This window comes from Lolium perenne, chromosome 1 (genome assembly GCF_019359855.2).
Source record: "Lolium perenne isolate Kyuss_39 chromosome 1, Kyuss_2.0, whole genome shotgun sequence".
NCBI classification, from domain to species: domain Eukaryota; kingdom Viridiplantae; phylum Streptophyta; class Magnoliopsida; order Poales; family Poaceae; genus Lolium; species Lolium perenne.
This window is the reverse complement of record NC_067244.2, coordinates 185,714,677-185,736,409: the sequence shown is the minus strand read 5'-3', so window position 1 is coordinate 185,736,409 and position 21,733 is coordinate 185,714,677. Positions and strand designations below refer to the sequence as shown.

At 43.4% G+C, this 21,733-nt stretch overlaps 1 long non-coding RNA gene across 5 annotated transcripts; it reads left to right on the top strand.

Annotated features, from left to right (window-relative positions):
* Positions 1 to 13,517: 13,517 nt before the first annotated feature.
* On the top strand, positions 13,518 to 19,452 carry LOC127315729 (uncharacterized). Of its 5 annotated transcripts, none has more exons than XR_007860167.2 (7): positions 13,518 to 13,960; positions 15,629 to 15,933; positions 16,057 to 16,181; positions 16,261 to 16,531; positions 16,612 to 16,810; positions 18,411 to 18,535; positions 19,054 to 19,452. It is a non-coding gene; the product is annotated as an uncharacterized lncRNA (long non-coding RNA). The 5 variants fall into 5 exon arrangements; XR_007860166.2 differs by lacking the exon at positions 18,411 to 18,535 and adding an exon at positions 17,661 to 17,841; XR_007860164.1 differs by lacking the exon at positions 18,411 to 18,535 and adding an exon at positions 14,731 to 15,256.
* The last annotated feature ends 2,281 nt before the right edge of the window (positions 19,453 to 21,733 follow it).

The window sequence follows — 21,733 nt, the reverse complement described above, 5'->3', positions numbered from 1 at the left end:
GAGCTTGAGGCGCGGGAGAGGCTCTATTTATAGGATGGAGGGGTGCTGCGGGGCACGCTTGCGGTTGATCATGGCAACGGCGATTGGAACGGCGAAGGGGCAAGGGCAGGTGCGTAGTGGGTAGGCGATGTCTAGGCAGTACTGATGAGCTTGATAGCACGGCGAATGATGGGCTAAGGCGTGCATGAGGGGTCGTCGACCTTGCAGTACCGTGGCGGGAAAAATCCGATCATGGCGACGGCGATGGTGCACGCGCGGCCAATGGAGGGTGTCTAGGAGCTAGAGGGGAGTGAGGCGATGCTTGATGCAGGGATAGGGCTGTAGGGGAGGACTGAGGCGACGGCACGACTCGCCGCTCTGGCGCGTCTAGTGCACGGTGAGCGCGCAGACTGGCAGGTACTGGGCGTGCCTGGGCGCGTTGAGTTTGGCCAATGCCGTGCGATTTTCGAGCCAGGGAGGGTACCAGCGTGCGTGGTTGAGTGCAGGCTACCTATTTGACATGGTAAGGCTGGCCAGAGAGGGGTGGAGAGGATGAGTGTTACGAGGGTCGGCATGGTACTTGGCATGGCACAAAGGTGATCATGGCTTCACTTTTATCAGTGAGAAAAGGCATGGTCTGATGCAGAGGAGGTACCAGAAGGTTAATGATCACCAGGAGAAAGAGGTTTAGGCCAAAACCTGGTGGGTAAAAGGATGTGTGCAATAAGTGGAAAGATGCCTGCCAAGTGTTTGATGAATTGGCCACAAGAGAATTTTGTTTGAAATTTGAAATTCTTTTTGGTGAATCTCATTCATATAATTAAAGAAGTAGAATGGTGTTGGTGGTGGTCAATTTGGTGATGGTTTGCAAGATTTCAAAAAGGGGCTAATCTTCTCTTTGTTTCAAAGTCTCTACTTGGCATCTCTATTCTGGTCAACCTAGGCAGAGTCAACCTTGAGGGTCAACATCAAACTTGTTCACCTTGACATGGTCTTGGATGAGGTGGTGAGAGTTTGTCAAGTTTGGTTTAAGAATAATCCAAACCAGGGGTGCAAAGTGGGCAACATTTTATAAAAGTGCCAAATGACCATTATCATATGTGAGAGAGATTTGAATTTTACTTTGATTTGATTTGTGTTTCTTTGATGCAAAAGGGTTTGTTTTTGATATATAAGTGTTTTACAAGCACTGGCACAAGCAAAGGTGGCCTTGGTTAAAGATTTGAAAAGTTGGCCAAAGTGTATGTGAGTGAAAATGGGATTTTCTCACTATTTCATTTCTCTCTATTTGATTTGATTTTTCTTGACTCAAAAGTGATTCTTATTAGTTTAGAAACATTTCCAAACCATTGAAACCATTCCAAAAGGTCTAGCTCACAGATTTGCAAAAATGGCCATAAACACATAAGAGGTGATATTCCAATTTTTCTTATTCTTCTATTTTGTTTCCCTTGCTTTACTTGGGCATGGGTTAGGGTCAATTTAGTGTGAGATTAGGTTTAGAGATGGTTTCACACCATTTGGGTAAGGTATGGCATAGGTCAAGGTTTGGGTAAAATGGCTATGTGCCACATATGCCTCTATGCATATGTTGCATTTGATTTTTAATTGGAGTTTTCTTGACCCAATTGATGTTGTTGAGTGTTGAAATGGTATAGAGGAGTGATCCAACTATTCACCACGAGTCTTAGGGTCAAGATCCTCAAATTCACAAAGTTGCTATTTACTCTCATATGCCTCTATGGCATTTTTATTTTCTTTTTAAAATCTTTTGTTTCACCATGGATTTGGTTTGATAAGCACTAGGTAAGGTTTATTAAGGTTTTCCAATCGTTTAAACAAGGTAGAAAGGCTTAGGGTAAAGTTTTACAAAAATAGCCATAGGCACATAGGTCCTTTTTCTTATTTGATTTCTTTTTATTTTTAATTAACTTGGGTGGTGAAAAGAGGGGTGAGGTTTAGGGTTTAAGATCATTTCAAAGTAGTTCAACAAGCAATCATGGCAATAGCACAAGAATTTAAGCATGCTCACTATGTATCTAACAAAATTTAAGAAAAGTTTTTGTTGGTTCCAAATTTTGGAAATAGGGAAATTCATTTTCTTTGTTTTGAAATTTTTGGGATGTTACAGAAGATCCTGTCCTTGGTACAAGCTGGAGGACGCACCAGGATACGTGACAGTGTACCCGTCAGAGGGCTCGGTGTCCTCGGAGTCGTGCTGCTGGTGAAAGCCAAGTATCCTCAGCTGCTCATCCACCTCCTCCTTGGAGCGCGACCACGGCCTCCTGCGAACACTGAACAAATTATCGGCCTGCGGCAAAGGGATTTCCCTCTCATCCCCGTCAATAAACAACATTCTATAGACAATATTTTCTAAATTAGAGTTAGTTGTGACAAATTGGTGACCCTTCATAGCAGCAATATCAAGCTTAATAGGAATTAATTTCTCATCACTAGGATCAACAGAAAGACCTAGATATGCAACAATACATGAAGCAACAATTCCTCCATAAATAGGTCCCTTATTAGATAAGCGACGAGCAATGAGAGCACTAAGATGATATGGTGTACTTCCAGTAAGTGCAGCAACCAGAAAAGCAAGATGATAACTAGAAATGTTGCTAGTGTTCTCCCTACCAAGAATGCTATTAGCAAGATAGTAAGTCAAATATCTAATGGCAGGGACCTGAATGTTCCTTATCTTTCCGCGCTGAATGGTACGGTCATCATCGTTGGTAACTTCTCGATAGAGTTCCATCAAAGCTTTGGGGCGGTTCTCGATCTTCTTCGCTGTACCTATAGCAGTAATGTCCAGAGCAGCACAAAAATCACCCAATTTCATAGTAATAGGCATATTATAAATCTTAAATTTAACTGATGGTGTGAAAGGTGTGTTGCTGAATTTAAAGCTTTCAACAAAGATTTTAGTTAGCATATAAAATTGATCACTCTCATCTTCCATATAGGTAGACAAGCCCACCATATTAATGAGAAACAAGAAGTCATCAAGTAGCCCTGCATTACGCAAAAAGTTAGTGCACGGAAAGGATGAAGCATTAGGAATCCCATTGTCCTCTTCATCTCCAAAGCTAGGTGCAATGACATCCTCATCATAGGATCGCCTAACTCGAGTAGCTGCCCTTGAAGGCCTTGCCACTCTTGGCGTATCCCTCTCAAACACTTCTCCAAAGGTGTGGTTATGCATTTTCCTTTTCTAAAAATTTTCAACAAACATTATAAAAGTTGATTTTGAGATATATAAATGAGGGAGACTACTATAGGAACTTGATAGAGTACTAAACATGCATCAAAACTAATTTTTACAACTTAGAACAAGCATGCACACTCACTTAACATGTCACCTACAGCAGCAAAATACTCAAGATATACTCAACTAAACAAAATTATATTTGGATAATCGGAGGAGTCACATACCGGAGAACAAATGCTCCAAATCTCAGCAGCAAAGATGGGCTGAGCAAGGAGATCGAAAATCTCGAGCAAGAACAGCAAGAAACTCGGGTTTGAACAATGGTGTTGTGTTTTCCCGTGGAAGAGAGTGGAGTGGTAGGTGGATGAGTGAGTGGGGGGCCAGGTGGGGTCTACACCATAGGGCGGCGCGCCCCCCATGCTGGCCGCGCCAGCACATGGGGTGCAGCCCTGGGGTGCCCCACTGGTCAGCCCCAGGCACTCCCAGGTTGCAATTTAAAAATAGGACCAGTGGTATAATTTTTGTAAAGTTTTGAAAACTTCGAAAAATGCACATTTCTGGGTATTAAAATAACTGTTTCAGGGCAGAAAAAGATTTTCAAAATTCTAAACAACTAAAGCATCTTGCAAAAAAAGTAGTACTACAGAAAGTAAAACAAGTGTGGAGAAAGAAAGAAATGTTCTTTAGCTCTTCCATGCATTTAAAATGTACTTGTTAACAAGGTTGATCAAGTCTTGCCACCAAATAAATTTTACATGACATAAGAAGAAATAAACCTCAAATCAATCATGTTACCTTATATTGTATTGATATGGATCCAATCATAATATTTTGATATCCTTCTTTAGGCTCATATATAGGACAATCAATAACTCCCACTTTGATAGTTCTCAAATTAGAAATTGTATTAACTCCATATACTTTATCAATCTTCTTGGGAAAATAAACATTATGCTCCTTGTCATCAACATTGAAAGTAACTTTTCCTTTATTGCAATCAATAACAGCCCTGCAGTGTTAAGAAAAGGTCTTCCAAGAATAATAGACATATTATCATCTTCAGGCATTTCCAACACAACAAAATCAGTTAATATTAAGCAATTATTAGCAACTTGAACAGGAACATCCTCACAAATACCAACAGGAACAGCAGTAGATTTATCAGCCATTTGCAAAGATATATCAGTTGGTATCAACTTATCTAAATAAAGTCTCTTGTAAAGAGAAAAAGGCGTAACACTAACTCCTGCTCCCAAATCACATAGAGCAGTTCTAACATAATTATTCTTGATGGAACAAGGGATAGTCGGTATACCTGGGTCTCCCAGCTTCTTTGGAACCTTGCCATTGAAAGAGTAATTAGCAAGCATAGTGGAAATCTCCTCATTAGGAATTTTCCTTTTGTTAGAGACAATATCTTTCATATACTTTGAATAAGGAGGCAATTTAATAGCATCAGTCAAAGGGATTTGCAAGAACAAAGGTTTCATCAAATCACAAAATTTATTATAGTGTTCTTCCTCCTTTGATTTTAGTTTCTTAACAGGAAAAAGCATTTGCTTTTGAACCCAAGGTTCTCTTTCATTACCAAGTTTCTTAGCAATGAAATCTTCTTTAGTGTACTTTTTATTTTTAGCATGCTTTTCAGGTTCATCTTCAACCTCTTCTTTATCAGAAAATCATTCTTATCATTATCTTTATCATGTTCATTACCACTTTCAGTTTCAGCATCAGAAATAGAAATACTATTAGGATCATTAACAGGTTCAGAAGATTGTACAACAGTTTTATGTTTCTTCTTCTTTTTCTTAGAAGGAGCACTAGTTTCTTTAGTTCGTTGAGAATCTTGTTCAACTCTTTTGGGATGCCCCTCAGGATATGGAGGATCCTGAGTAGAAACACCACCTCTAGTTGTTACTTCATAAGCATGTTTTTCTTTAGAAGTATTTTTTAACAAGTCATTTTGCACTTTAGTGAGTTGATCAATTTGAGTTTGAACCATATGGAAATGTTTAACAAGCATCTTAACATCACTGGAGGTTCTCTCCACAATATCATGCAATTTACTAATAGCTTGAGAATTTTCCATTAAATGATTCTCTACTCTCGTATTCAAGTTATCTTGCTTAACAACATAATTATCAAATTCATCTAAACATTGATCAGGAGGTTTTGAGTAAGGAATGTCTCCTTTATCAAAGCGTTGAAGAGAATGTACCTCAATTGTGGATGAAGGGGGAGTTATCTTACATAAATCTTCTATGGGAGGTAAATTCTTCACATCTTCAGATTTAATACCTTTCTCTTTAAGAGATTTCTTGGCTTCCCTCATATCTTCATCATTTAATTCAATCATACCCCTCTTCTTCAATATTGGTGTTGGGGTTGGTTCAGGTGTAGTCCAATCATCATGATTTTGGCTTATTGTAGCCAGTAATTCTTTAGCTTCGCCTGGAGTTCTTTTCCAGAAAACACAACCAGCACAACTATCCAGGTATGCCGTAGACTCAATGGTTAGTCCACTATAAAATATATCAAGTAAGTCATGCTTCTCCAAATCATGTCTACGCCGAGCTCTAAGAAGAGAGCAAAACCTTGCCCAAGCTTCAGGCAATTTCTCTCCATCTTCCTGGTCAAAACTATAAATTTTCTGCAAAGCAATATGTTGAGCACTAGCAGGAAAATATTTTCGGAAGAAAGCATCAAGCAAACCACTTGGACTATCAATAGAATCAGGAGGCAAACTATTATACCAAGTTTTAGCATCATCCTTTAACGAGAAAGGAAAAAATTTAGCAACAAAATAAGTACGCTTCTTGATATCATCAGAAAACAAGCTACTCAAACTAGAAAGCTCATTCATGTGCTCTACAGCACTTTCTTTTTTAGTACCACAAAAAGGTGTTTTCTCAACAATAGATATATGAGAAAAATCAAGAGAAAAATCATAATCCTTATCCTTAATGTTTATAGGAGATGTGGCAAATTTAGGATCAGGAGACAGTTTATATCTAACAACATGTTGTGCAAGAAGCTTTTTAATGTTACTTGCACCAGTAGTAGCATTACATTTATCAATAAAATCATCATCAAGTTCCACATAATCTTCATCAGGATCATCACTAGAGTATTCAACAGACTCAGGTGAATTAACAGGTGTAACAGCATTTTCATTAGGAATTTCAGTATTTTCAATTTGTCTAGACCTAGCAATTGTAGCATCTAGAAAAGGACCTAATGAACCATTATCATCAAGCACAGTAGAAGCATCATCAAAATTATCAGAGGAATTTTCAGATTCAGCAGAAGTACCAACACGTGAAGCTTGTGGTGGTGAAACAAGTTGACTTATTGATACATCTCCAACGTATCTATAATTTCTGATGTTCCATGCTAGTTTTATGACAATACCTACATGTTTTGCTCACACTTTATAATGTTTTTATGCATTTTCCGGGACTAACCTATTAACAAGATGCCGAAGTGCCAGTTCCTGTTTTCTGCTGTTTTTGGTTCCAGAAAAGCTGTTCGGGCAATATTCTCGGAATTCGACGAAACAAAAGCCAAACCTCCTATTTTACCGAGACGGACCCAGAACACCGAAGGAGAGATGGAGAGGGGCCAAGGGGGCCCCACACCACCTGGCGGCGCGGCCAAGAGGGGGGCGCGCCCAGCTATGGGGTGGGCCCCCCGGGCACCCCCTCGCGCCGCCCTTTCGCCTATATATTCCTCGCGAGGCGAAAACCCTACATCAATCTATCATACTCCAGAAAGACTCTAGGGGCGCCGCCGCCATCGCGAAACTCCGTTTCGGGGCATAGAAGTCTCTGTTCCGGCACTCCGCCGGGACGGGGAATTGCCCCCGGAGTCATCTCCATCGACACCACCGCCATCTTCATCGCCGTTGCTGTCTCCCATGATGAGGAGGGAGTAGTTCTCCCCCGAGGCTGAGGGCTCTACCGGTAGCTATGTGGTTCATCTCTCTCTCCCATGGTGTGATCTTTATGTGATCATGAGCTTTGTATCACTATTAATCTATGTGCTACTCTAGTGATGTTATTAAAGTAGTCTATTCCTCCTCCATGATGTAAAGTTGACAGTGTGTGCATCATGTACTACTTGGCGTAGGTATTGATGTGATCTATTCCCCCTTTCATAGCTATCGTTGACAGTGTGTATGCTATGTTAGTACTCGGTCTAAATTGCAACGGTCTATTATGCACTCTAGAGGTTACTTTAATATGAACTCCGGATTCACTCTCCACGGTGTGACGGTGACAGTGTGCGCATCGTGTGTTATTCCTTTATGAAGTTGTGGAGCTTGTTTACTCCGGCTTGAGGGTGCTCTTGTAGCCCTACACAATGAATGGTGTTTGTTATCCAACAAGAGAGTGTTTGAGAGTAGCACAAGTGAGGAGAAGTTATTTATTTATGATGTGATCATTGTTGAGAGTGTCCACTAGTGAAAGTATGATCCCTAGGCCTTGTTTCTAAGCATTGAAACACCGTTTCCAACAAGTTCTGCTACATGTTCGCTTGCTGCCATTTTTATTTCAGATTGCAATTGCTACTTATAATCATCCATATTACTTGTATTTCACTATCTCTTCGCCGAACTAGTGCACCTATACATCTGACAAGTGTATTAGGTGTGTTGGGGATACAAGAGACTTCTTGTATCTTAATTGCAGGGTTGCTTGAGAGGGATATCTCTGACCTCTACCTCCCTGAGTTCGATAAACCTTGGGTGATTCACTTAAGGGAAACTTGCTGCTGTTCTACAAACCTCTGCTCTTGGAGGCCCAACACTGTCTACAGGAATAGAAGCGTGTGTAGACATCACTTATCACAGATGGTGAATCAAGAGCAGCAGAGGTACTCAGAGTTGTACCTTTTCTTGTAGTGAATCGTAATATGGCGACTTTAGCATCGCGAGGTTTACCCATGATAGAGGATTTGCAGCGAACAATATCAATTCAGGTGAACTTGCAAATAAAGCTATGCTCCCCGGCAACGGCGCCAGAAAATAGTCTTGATGACCCACAAGTATAGGGGATCGCAACAGTTTTCGAGGGAAGTAAAACCCAATTTATTGATTCGACACAAGGGGAGCCAAAGAATATTTGTAAGCCTTAACAGCGGAGTTGTCAATTCAACTGCACCTGGAAACAGACTTGCTCGCAATAGTTTATCAGTAGCAACAGTTTTATAGCAGTAGCAGTAGTGAAATATAAGCAGCAGTGTAATAAAGACAGCAGTAGTGATTATAGTAAACAACAGGATTAAAATACTGTAGGCATAGGGATGGATGAACGGGCGCTGCATGGATAAGATAACTCATGTAATAATCAAGACTAGGCATTTGCAGATAATAATAAAACAGTATCCAAGTACTAAATAACCATAGGCATCTGTTCCGTATATAGTCGTACGTGCTCGCAATGAGAAACTTGCACAACATCTTTTGTCCTACCAGCCGGTGGCAGCCGGGCCTCTAGGGAAACTACTGGTAATTAAGGTACTCCTTTTAATAGAGTACCGGAGCAAAGCATTAACACTCCATGAACACATGTGATCCTCATATCACAGCCTTCCCCTCCGGTTGTCCCAATTTCTGTCACTTTGGGCCTCGGGTTCCGGACAGCAATATGTGTATACAACTTGCAGATAAGATCATAAAACAATGAATATCATCATGAATCAATAACATGTTTAGATCTAAAATCATGGCACTAGGGCCCTAAGTGACAAGCATTAAGCATAACAAGTCGCAACAATATCATAAAAGTACCAACAACGGATACTAGGCACCATGCCCTAACAATCTTATGGCTATTACATGAACAATCTCATCCAATCCCTACCATCCCCTTCAGCCTACAGCGGGGAATTACTCACACATGGATGGGGAAAGCATGGATGGTCGATGGAGAGGCGTCGGTGGCGATGATGGTGATGATCCCCTCCAATTCCCCGTCCCGGCAGGGTGCCAGAACGGAGTTTCTGATCCCGAAATAGGGTTTTCGATGGCGGCGGAGTTCTGGATGTCTTCTGGCAAATTGGTCGAACCCCCTGTGCGTTTTTAGGTCAAGGGCTTTAAGTAGTCCAGAGGGGAGTGCCGAGGGCTGGCCGAGGTGGCGTCCCCATGTGGAGGCGCAGCCATGGGCCCGCCACGCTGCCACGTGGTGTGCGCGCCTCGTGGCCCCCTCCGTCACGTCTTCTGCCTACGTGGGTCTTCTGTAAAAATAGGCCAATTGCAATTATTTCCGGGGATTTTCCTGAAAGTTGATTTTCTGCACAAAAATAAGACACCAGGGCAATTCTGCTGAAAACAGCGTTAGTCCGTGTTAGTTGTATCCAAAATACACAAATTAGAGGCAAAACAATAGCTAAAGTGTTCGGGAAAGTAGATACGTTTTGGACGTATCAACCGCCACATCATCTGCATAAAGGGAAGTTCTAAGGATATTCCCCCGTCCTTTAATCTTGTGAAGGAAGGCATGTTGAGTGGCCAACTCTAGGATTTTTGGGAGAGGCTCAATTGCAAGGACGAAGAGGCAAGAGGGGTCCCCCTTTCCTAAGCCCCCTCCCATGCTTGGTTGGTACACCGGTAATCCCATTGAGCAGGACTCTCGAAGAAGAGGTGCATAGCAAAGCGGCTATCCAATCACGAAATTTGGGCAGAAATCTGTGTCTCTTGAGTAGCTAGCTCCACAATGTACTGCCAACTAACGGAGTCAAATGCTTTGCGAATGTCAAGCTTAAAGGGTAGAGTCGGGGTTTCGCTCTTGTGTAGCTTTCTAGCAAGGTTGCGGACATACATAAAGTTGTCGTGGATACTTCTCTTCTTTATGAAATCACTCTAGGCTTTGGAGACAAGCTCATTCATCAACGGCACAAGCCGGGTGGCTATCATTTTGGCGATGACTTTTGCAATGGCGTGGATCAAAACTAATTGGTCTGTCGTTGGTGATGTCCTCAGCCCCCTCTTTTTTTGGTAGAAGCACAATATTGGACAACTGAGCCATTGGAGGTGAGCCACATGGAGATTGTTGTATTGGAGGATGGCTCCCATGATGTCGCCCTTTATGATGAGTCGACACTTTTTGAAGAAAGCACCGGTAAAGCCATCAAAGCCGGGTGCCTTATCAAAGGGACTTTTTTTTTACCAAAGGAGGACCCGAAGGTCCCAGAGGCTGCTTCATTAATCCGTCGGTGGGTTACAACTTACATCGAGGCCCCTAACAAATTGGGGAATAACAGATAAGGCCGCGACTTTTACTGAACAGACCCTAGGACTAAAAATGGAAAAGCAATCAAGTCCTTGGTCTTCTCCACCACAGTCAGGAGATCTTGCCGCTCGGGAGTCGACGCCACCGCCGGGGAACATGCCACTTGGGGTGGTGTCAACTGTGAGCCCCGAGCTGAGATCAGAGAAGAACTTCCGCAAGAGCTCTGGCGCGTAGCAGCGACGTCCAGGCGAAGCGGAAGAAGAAGAACTCATGGTGAGCTCAGCACCAGAGTTGCAGGTGGCGTGAGAAGCCACGAATAGCGGCGGCGCCAAACGACATCGCTTGTGAAGCACAGTTGTAGCAGCCGAACGATAGCACCTCTTGGGCAGCGACTGGCTCTGATAGGCGCTAGACGGCGAGTCAGCAGCTTCTCCTTCCTCGCCCCCACGGCAGGCCAGGGAGAAACCGAGCCGACGGCCGGCCATCAGTCGGATCCAGTACAGGTAAGACCTCCTGGAAGGTGCAGAAGATATGGCGCTGGCTTGTGTGAGCTCCTCCTCGCCTCCACGGCCGGCCAGGAGCTTGTCGACGACGCTTGTCACCAGCGGACGTACACTTTCCCCCTCGCCGCCGAGGCCGGCCAGGAAAGGACTTCGCCCGCCGCTTCCGCACTTCTTCAGGTGGTGGTCCGCCTCTTCATTATTGAAGGAAGCACCGGCCCTTTCCTTCCCTCTCCCCTCCGACCACCGGAGGAGAAGAAGAAGGAGGTAGGAGCCTAGATCGGCCAAGATCCAGGCGGCCAGATCTCGACCTTCGCCTCCACTACTGGGCATAGAGCCCCCTACCGGCAAACAGTCGTTAACCCTAACTAAGCTAACTACCCCAGCGCCTCTCCTCCACCCATCTCCACCGGCGGCGCCGGCGAGATGAGCTTCGGATCGGCCCGGCACCGACGAGGTGACTCTCAGGTACTGTAGACGAGTGAGAGGGGGAAGGGGGGAAATGACTCTATCAAAGGGACTTTGATTGATTGCATTTTGCACCGTCTCCTTCGTGAAGGGGTCATCAATTTCTTCTCTGACCATATTTCCAAGGTTAAGAGTTTCCCACTTCAAGTCAAGGTTTTCAGTTGGCCCTTTTCCCATGACCGACCATAAGTGATCATTAATGATGTCCTCGTTTTTCTCATAGTCGGTGATCCACCCTCCATTAAGCTTGAGGCGGTGAATATGGTTTTTCCTCCGTCTTGCATTCACGCTCGAGTGGAAGAACAGTTTCAGGTATTACTTCAGAAGTACGTGTCGAGCTGGTATTCAAAGTTTGCAGTTCAACGTGGGGAAATCGCAGCTCAAAGTGAACAACACACCGCGAGCCGCTGTAACCGGGATTAGAAACGTTCTTTGGTCAGTACGTCATGGATTTTTGCAACTGCGACGCGAGAAACAATAAATTGGAGAGATTAGTCAAACATACGACTTTAGATTAATATAAACCTTGATCCTAATGGAAATGGAATGTAGTGCGGTTCGTTGACATGTGCTAGCTCCCAACAGGGCGATATAATAGAGTTCGTCGTGCAGTGCTGGGACGGCCGGTCTCGATCTCTCGGAGTTCGCAACGTACGTATTGTACATCGGCACAAGTAGGTGCCAAAAACTATCGGGGGAAAATCGGGCGCGGACGATTCGGCGAAATTTAAATAGTATAGCAACAGAAAATCATCGACGAACATGCCAAGAAGGAAGCCATCAATCTATTGTCTTACGTTTTTCTCGATAAAAGACGCTCTGTCAAAAAAATTAAGCATTACATCTAGCATCTACATAATAAAGATATACGTGACCACACAACTTTTATATTCCGGAAAACAAAAGGCTCGATACATGAAATCCAAATGAAACTATATCGACTCTTAAAGCGGTGGAGTATCACTCCTGAGATTATGATGCCACTCATGTTAAACAATAAAGTCCCTCATTGTATCGTACAAACGTGTAGGCACCTTCGTAAATAGATCGCGATCCTCTGTACGTTGAAGAGACAACCATAAATAGAGCAAAGTGATGCACCGATAAATAACCTACATAAGATTAAAAAAATCATTAAAAGCCTTGTAATTTCTCATAGCGAAAGCGACCAAATAACGGCAAGCGCTTTCATTCTAATATGTAGTTTAACCTATGATCCACTGCATTAAACCAGTTGCCAAAAAAAATGTTTGCAACGCTGCGTGGCGGATATAAGGTAGATCATATTTAGATGATTAACCATATAGATCTCGCAAACTGATTTTGGAAGAATAAGTGTTTGGTTGTCTCATCCTGAAGATAAAACGCACACTTTTTTGCTTCTCTTATGTTTTGCAAGCTTCTCCTGGTGAGAATAACCCCTCCATGAAGATACCACATACAAAAATCTTCATCTTCAGTGGTGTCTTTATCTTATAAATCTTCTTATTATCCAATACCGGCACCATAGGCTGGATCAGTGCTCTATACATGAAATCCATAGAGAATTAGATTTCGACGAAACTTGCCTGGCCCTTGCGTCTGAACAAAAGCCGATCACTGTTGCATTGTCACCTGTTTAAGCAAGCGGCCCTAAACTTATAACTACTATATTAAAGGTGAACAAACATCTTTTTTCTCGGAATTTTGGGGGAGGGTGAGGATTTACAGCAGTTTAACACGTATGTGTTTTACTTCATTGCAGTTTCGGTGTTGCTTGATTTGGGTGCCCTGTGCAAAATTTTGGGGACCTTTGGACTAATAGGTACACGCAGGTGTGTGGGTTGTGTGTGGCTGTAGCTGCATACTGGTTAGCTTCTGGATTTGTCTTTCCTGGTTCCCTCAGTCAAAGCGGCAATACAGTGCAAGGTACCAGGTGTCCTTCCATAGTTGCTCCACCGCACAAAGAAGCACAAGAATCGACCAGCCCCACTCGGGAACCAGATCTGACTTTGCCTCCCCCTAACTTTCCTGACTTTGGGTCACTGACACGTGGGTCCCATTTGGGCCCGCCGACCCAAAGTCAGGAAAGTTAGGGGGAGGCAAAGTCAGAGGATCCCGTTCCCCCCACTCGAGTGAAGGAGAAGAATAAGCTCATTTCTTTAGGGCACTCAGCGTGAGGGATGCCGGCGGCAACGAAGCGTCAAAGGGCTCCACGCCGGAGGGACTGAGAACCACCATGCGTACCTCATGGGCTACCTCGGCGGCGCGGCTTGATCTAGCCCACAAAAAGTGTGCGCCCGCTTCCAATACAGGGGCGAATGAGGCGGCGAGGATCTCTCCCCTACCTCAATGTCTCCCGGTTTCTATCACGCTAGAGACAGCTTCAGCTCCTCAATTTGGTCAGTTCATCGTTGGCCTCGATAAGCTTCGCCGCCTCAACAGCACAGCCTCCAGGCTCCAGCGTGGTGGCCCTGTCCCCCTCGCCTGATCTTCCTAGGCTGCATCGACATGATCTCGCCGTAGTCGCCGTCGCTTGAGGGTATGGGGTTACCTCAACTGTAGTGGTCGTGCCATCGCCTCTATCTCAGGTACACGCCTCTTCCTCCCTCCACCAGCCCGCATCTCCTTTCTGTACTATTTGTATCCCTTCTTAGGCCGGTGCCAGCGCAGGCGGCAGGGGAGGCGGTAGCGGCGGCGATGGGGCGGGAGAGGGGCGGGAGGCGGGCGGGAGTGGAGCGGCGGGCGCCGGCTGGCTCGCCCGGCGGTAGCGCCCGCTACCGCCGGGTGTCGCCCGCGTAGGCGGCGAGATGGAGGCGGGAGCGGGGCGGGAGGCGGGCGGCGCGTTGGCGGGCCGGGGCGGGAGGCAGGCGGGCGGTAGGCGGGCGGGAGGCGGGCTGGAGGCGGGCGGGAGGCGGGCTGGAGGCGGGCGGGAGTGGGCGGGAGCAGGGATTCAGATGGACACCGAAATGAGGGACTCACCGATGTATACACAGCTCCAGCATGATTTGATGGAGCATGTGTGGGCTAATTCCTAGATTATGTAATTTTTTCAGATTTTTATGTAATCTTTTCAGATTTTTATGTAATTTTTTTTATGATGTAATCGGTAACAATTTTAGTTCAATAAAATAATTTCCTTGCATTATTTATATTGTTGTAACGTAAACAAAGATATGCTCATGTTGAAGAGAGAGAAAAGCTGACGTGGAGGAGAGAGAACTAAAGCTGGCACTATAGCCTGTGCATTGGCACCGTGTGGTGAGAGTGGGGTGAGAGTGGGGTGAGAGTGGGCCAAAAGCTGACGTGGCGGGGCTGGAGCCGGGCGGTGCGTTGGCACCAGCCTTAGGTCTGTTTGCAGACCAGGACGAAGTCGCTGCTGACCCCAAACTCCCTTCCCCCCTTCCCCGATCTCCCCTTCCGAGAGCGCCCCCTGGCCGAGATCCTCCGTACCCGGCGGCTGCTGTTGCCGAGGCTCTCCAGCCGTCCCACGCTCTGGCTTCTCCCCCACATATTCTCATCAGGACGGCGAGCCTCGACTCCGCGGGTTGGTTCCCCGTGTGGGCGCTGGACGACCAGCAGCGCTGCCGTCTGCTCTGATTCTTGGGGCGCGGCATCCTGTGGAAACCGCCAGCACCACCCGGACGACAGTCAGGACGCGCACAGCGCTGTCGGCAAGGTGGAGTGCGAATGACCGTGCCACCAAAGGAGTCCTGGAGCAGGAGCAGTGGAGGGCCAGGATGCTGCAACAGCGGCATGTGATATTATTGCTATCTCGAGTAGCAACATGTTATCTAAATAATTTAGCAGGTAGAAGCTTCGGCTTTGTTGAAAAAGAAGCTTCGGCTTTGTGTTTTCAACTACAACGTAAAACTTACAGAAGATAGGTACGAACTAATATTTCAGCTTCCCCTGTACACCTCTTTTCGTGGATCAAAAGGAAGTTGCAAATTTCCTGTTTCCATTAGCTAGATAAAAGAATATTGGTCCTACAAATAGTAAGTGATAAAAAGTCTCCCTTTTTTGGTCAAATGAATTTCTAAGGTCACCGAATTGTTATTTCTTTGGTTGCATTTAAAACCTTAAGTTATATGGTTTCACCTAGATTTGGATACGCAAACAGCAGTTGAGTGTGTAGTTGGTAATGTTGTCATCTCCCTTTTCATGTATTTACTATATTGTTATTTTTATTCTATCTTATTGCATGATTTTCATCTTCTTCATAGTTGATGGGATTGCTTTTGCCGTCTCACTTGCAGGCTCGGTTGCGGGTTTAGCAGTCGGCATGTCCACATGCTCAGCCTTCCATTGTTATGGATGCTTGAAGGCGTGATATTTGTCTCAACAGGGTCCAGTTGGATATGAGGATAAGAATGCCGTGTTTCTTCTTCTTTCCTTTTTTTTTCTTTTTTCATACTTCTTTATTTGTTTCAGTTAGACATACTGAATATCTTTCTTTCATTTGTAGGTAATACTGGTTTTCGTGGCTCTACTGGACCGTCTTTGGCTGTGCTAGCCACCTTTGTTTTCAGAGTGTTCTTGATCAGTCCAGGTGCTATATCAGGTAGGTTGTGTTGGCGATTTGGCATGTGCTTTCTTTCTAGAGGCTGGTGGCCTCCCATTTCTTTCTGTCTCATACATATATGAACTTTCTTATTTGTACTTATGTACATGCATCCTATGCCAGATATCAATTCTCCGACTGTGATTATCATCCTCAGTTTCCAAGTTCAATTTTGGCACTGGCTGTTATTTCGCTCGCGTGATTATACGACGTGTCCCATCCCAGTAGATGTCCACATGGTTATACCGGTACTCTTCTGAGAGGCAAAACACTTCTTTTATTTCTATTCTCTCTACATGGTACCGATGCCTACTCCTGGTGTTATAGATGATGCTATTGCAGTAGCAGATTGGCAACTCCTGGTCAAGCTAATTGGTCTCCTGCGCCAAGTCAGGAACCATCTCCCTGTGCTCCGGTCAAGTAATCCTCTGAAGGTGGTCATGGTGTTCCTCTCTGCTGGAGCATCCCAGCGTCAGTGGCTACTACCACTACCACCGGAAATCGTGGCAACCGCGTCTAGCCAGACGGTCATCGTTCATCCCACCCTTCTTTTGCGCCTCAATCGCAACTTCGCCCAGTGTCCACCGCTATCCAGGAGGTAACTACTTGAATGATCATTTTACTGATTATGTGTAGTCATTGACTCGCGATACTTTTTTTCATCATGATCTTATGAAGAAGGGTCCATTTAATGGCGTAGAGGTTGAAGCATCAGGGCGCAATGGACACAACGTAGATAAGCACCCTGTGCTTCAAAGGAAATCTAAATCGGTATCTGAAGATTGTAAATGGAAATAAGAAGTTCAGAGAAAGCCAAAGATAGGGGCAATCATTGGACCATTGTAGAGGTTTTTCATTGCTTCAGTTTTCCTTAAAGGTATCACCTAATTGCTGACCACTTCTTAGCTGAAAACTCCCAAAAACTAAGCTGTAATTTGCAAGCAGTTCAGAGGCTCTTTTAGCATCTGCATTGTTCGGAGAATGTGTTCTTAGATTTTCTGCACTTGAATTACCAGATTACAAATGCATTATTTGTTTAATTGTTCTGTATAAAATCATTCAGCCACAACATACTTGTATATTGAAGCTCCAAGATCTGCACAAATATCTGTGATAAATGATCAGTGTTAGCTTTAAGAAAATTAAATATATATTCTTTCAAATGAATTACCCTCTATGTATTTTATAAATTTCTTCATATGATATCTGTTATTCTCTCACTATATAAAATCAAAAAACTTTATTATTAGTATCTAAAATAAGTATGCTAAGCGAAGCGTGCCATTGTAAGTTGGAGGCTTTACCTTTCTTTTTAAAATAAACAGAGGCACTTATTTTGTTGACGAGCTGTATTGGCCTATTTGCTATCCATTGGGTTAACATTATTTACTGTTGTTCCGTTTCAACTCACCTTATATAATACAATACTTATAATATAGATGTATCTAAATATAGTTGGTCACTACGAATTTCTCATCCAACCCAGCCATGTTCATGCATATTCAGGAATCCAGAATAAGCACCACTACATTTTTTTTCTTGACCCCAATTCTAATAATATGGTACCTCTGCTATATTAATTTTTAATTTGGCTACCAGTACATATTTCGCTCTATGTTCTTTCACGACTTAAATAAGTTCATGGAGATGCAAAATGATTTTTTGATTGCACCAAGTCTACTCTCTGGCATACTTTTCTTTAGTTATTTCTTTTTCCTCGAAAACAGAGGCAAAAGTTGGATTATGGCAGTTAGATGTACTGAAGAAGGGGAGTATTGTTCCATCGATTCTATATGGATGCATCGTAAAATGATCAGAATCCTTAATTGTGATATGGAGATCACTATCATTTCCTTTCAATGATATGCATGAGTAGATGCAGTATAGATCTGGCCATGTGAACAGAAGGTACATATGGGATGCAGTGTTATATGACCAGAATTCTTAATTCTGATATGGAAATTACCAGCATCTTATTTTCAATAATATGCACGAGTAGATATAGTACAGACCTAGCTATGTGAACTGATGGTAGCAAATTTAATGCTCTTATTATGTGTCCCACTGATTACCTTAATGATATACTTAACATATACTCCCTCCGTCCCAAAATGTAAGGCGTCTAAGGATTGGTCAAAAGTCAAACCTTACAAACTTTGACCAAATATTTAGAAAAAAATATTTACATCTACAATATCAAATTGACATATTAAGAAAATATACTTTAGGGTGAATCTATTGATAATGATTTAGTATTGTAAATATTTATATTTTTGTGTATAAACTTGGTCAAACTCTAAAAACATTGACTTTTAACTAATCCTTAGCCGCCTTATATTTTGGGATGGAGGGAGTATCAAGATTTCTGTCTGCTGATTGAGCCAATTTAACAAATATTTAAGGTTTCAAAACCTGGTCAAGGAATTCTTTGCGGGTTCTATCCACTTTTAGTTTGATTCATCTCCCATGCCATGTAGGTATTTACTCCTATCCAAAATCCCTTGAGCCATGCTACTGCTCAGAGCTTCTCATTATTTTTCATTGGTCACAGCTCTAGGAGTTCTCCTTTGCCTACAAAGTACCTCATCCTACACAGTAGAAGGTTATAACCGAGTTACTGAAATCTACTATATGATGTTTTCTAAGAATGGATATTATTTTGCTATATCCTCTGTTTGTGCCCATTTGAGGTTCCGCTTTATCCTTGCTGCATCATGGCTCTTAGCTATCATTGCCGGTATTATATTGATAAATCCATATTTGTCCGTCCATTTGAACTTCCATTAGTACTTTCCTTTTGAGAGCCTTACTTCCATTAGTACTTGGTAGCTGCACAAGTGTCCATGTTCTCTTAACAAAATTACTTTGATCTGCATGTGAATTTTTCTGTCCCACATTATAATCATGCTTTCATATAGCCCTTCCTAGATTTGTTTTGAGCACATTTACGATATGAGGAGCTTTGTTGCTTCGGCTTAAGATATTCAAATTGTCTATTGAAAGGTCTGCATGGGAGTTTGAGAGAAAGATTTGAACTTCGATTGCTTAGGTTTTGTGTTAATCCCATTTACTGGTCTGGTGTTGTTTTAGGGATTTTGATAGTGTCTCGCTATTTTTCAGGAACATAAGTCCAAGAGAAGATATATGTGCTGAAGGAAAGGCGACTATTTACTTTCAGTACTTCGAGACCAACCCGGTAGTGAAATAATACAAGCTGGCCTACTTACAAAAAATGTGAGCTGCGTTTCACAGCATGGACGGGGCGATGGAGGATGGTTTATGCATACAAGCAGAGGTCTTTTAAGGACATGATCTCACCATACTTCACGTCCTTGCATTTCGCTATGGGTTCGTCGGCCAAGCTCCACAACGTGGGGTTGTATGATGGTTCCAATGGATGTAAACTTTTTTCCTTGCGCCATGGTATGTCTACGTGAAAAGGGGGCAACTACCAACCATGTGTATTATTGCTACTAATTAACTGGGCACTTTTTGTGTGAATGTATCTTGTGCACATCATTACCCTGTTGCATTGTCCCAAATTCTTCATCTCACGGGCCAGGAGAATTTGGTTACCAAGTGTGTCGAGTTCTTGAATCAGGGTTCTATTTTTTCAATTGTGTTCAATGATGTAACCAAATTTGAGACAGATCTAAACGTGACAGCTATAATGCACGCCAATTTACCCATATATGTACCATGTCCACATGTATCTACACTTTTGCTTGGTAAATGATTTCAATAATACTGAAAACAATGAATTACAATTCAGGGAACTATGCAACACACTCTAGAAACAAACTATCTTAGATTTTTCAACTTGCAACCACAATGGGCGCGGCGTGCCGCCGCGCCATTTCTTGCTAGTATTCCTAAAGATTCAACGAACGAACTAAATCGGCTTGCATTCACAGATGAAAATATAGGAAACCGTTAGAGTTTTAACCATATGTAAGGCGGAGGGTCACCGTACGTCCGGCCGGCGAATGGGCCGCATCGCTCTTTGTCAAGGGAGATGTGGACGCCTTCTTCGTGGCTGTGGACCCACCTCGGCGGAGTCGTCTTCCTCCCCACCTTTTGCACCTGTCAAAGGCTGCTCGCCTTCCGCGCATGCTCGCTTTTCGCGTCGGCGTTAATGCTGCTCGTTTATTTCACCACTGTAACTATCTATTGTTGCTTATTTATTTCACCACGAAAAATTGCATGTGTATGAAGTTCATCCATTTTACAATAAAATCTTCATCTGCTAGTCAAAAAGGATGATATTCCAACTACGTCGCCTACTTGCATAAATTGTTGCGAATCTGTTCTTTCTCATAGTTGGTAGTAGTATATAACTGTAGAAACTTCCCGTGTGTCCAATTATTGCTTCGATGTGACTCGAATTTGTTCCCTTTTTGCCATTCATTTCTTCGATCCACCGACTATAATCTGGAGTACATGTTTGGCTTGACCTCTGTTAGCTCACCAAACTTCTCTGATCGAAACTGATTGCGATTGAAGAGTAGTATACTGAAGAAATGAAGACTTCATGCAATTGCTTCCATCCTGGAGTACTACTTTTTGACAAATACTTAGAATCTATAAATCGTTCACATTTGGTAGAACCCTATATGATTTCTACTTCGTGACCTGCCCATCATGTTCTCGTTTTTTATTCTAGTGAGCATGTTCCGGTGGAGTCGGTGTAAACAATATTATTAACCTTTTCTTCTCGACGCCCCCACAGTTTCGGTGGGTACAAGAATGGTGAACAGCTAATGAATGAATGAGTGTCTACGAGAAACTAGACACTACTTTAGTTAAGAGAGAGCTGAGAATAGGCGTGATGAATTTATATGCAAGATTCGCAAAAATAAAGAATTTATATGCAAGAACTTCAACCAAGGACGACAAATATAGCAGTGTGAGTTGAGCGGATCGACACTTACAATTTTCTACTGTTGCAATGAGGGCACGGTGCATGATAGTACAATTAGGAATTAAGAAGCAAATAGGGGGCGCCTGTCGGTCTTTGTCCTCGCCGTTCCAATGACAGACAAAAGAAACATGGAGGCACACTCACATGTTGCTCCACTGTTTGTTTTCGGTTGTTGTATAAGGTACTCTCCATCATTCACTCACTTATGCGTGTGCCCTGATCGTCCCGGTGGCAAAGGAAATGAAAGGAAAGAAAAATGTGAAGAAAAGATGAAAGAAAACCCAAAATGGGTAAGCAAAAGATAAAATCTGATTATCACTAACAATCGGCTTTTAATGAAAGGTCGGTCTGGGGATGGCCCAGGTTGTTAGGAATCTCTAATCATGCTTGTGGTTGCATTAACAAACCCTTTCTCACGAATGTATTTTTTTTTGATAAAGGGAATATATTAATATCAAAAAGATACCAATTACACCCAGCCTCTGCAACAACGCACCACCCTAATGGCACTACGGATGCACACAGCCAAAAAAAGGAAAAGAAAACTAAGAAACAAAAGTCCCGCTACAGTATCTCGGGCCTAACAACAGCAATACATCCACCACCAAAACAACACCTGAAATACAGACTCTCCAAAAACGACGCCTCCAAGAAGGGAACAGTGCTCTAACACCGTCGTCGCCCGATCAACGATCTTAGGTTTTCACCCTGAAGATAGTCCCCGCTCTCAAAACAATGCCTCTAACAAGGTCATTGCCAGGCACAACCAGTTAAGGTCAGACCTTGGGTTTTCACCCTGAAAGGTAGGACTCTGAACTTCACCTGTGTTGTCGCCCCCACTTTCATACCGCTGCTGTGAAGCCCGGAACACCAAGCAAG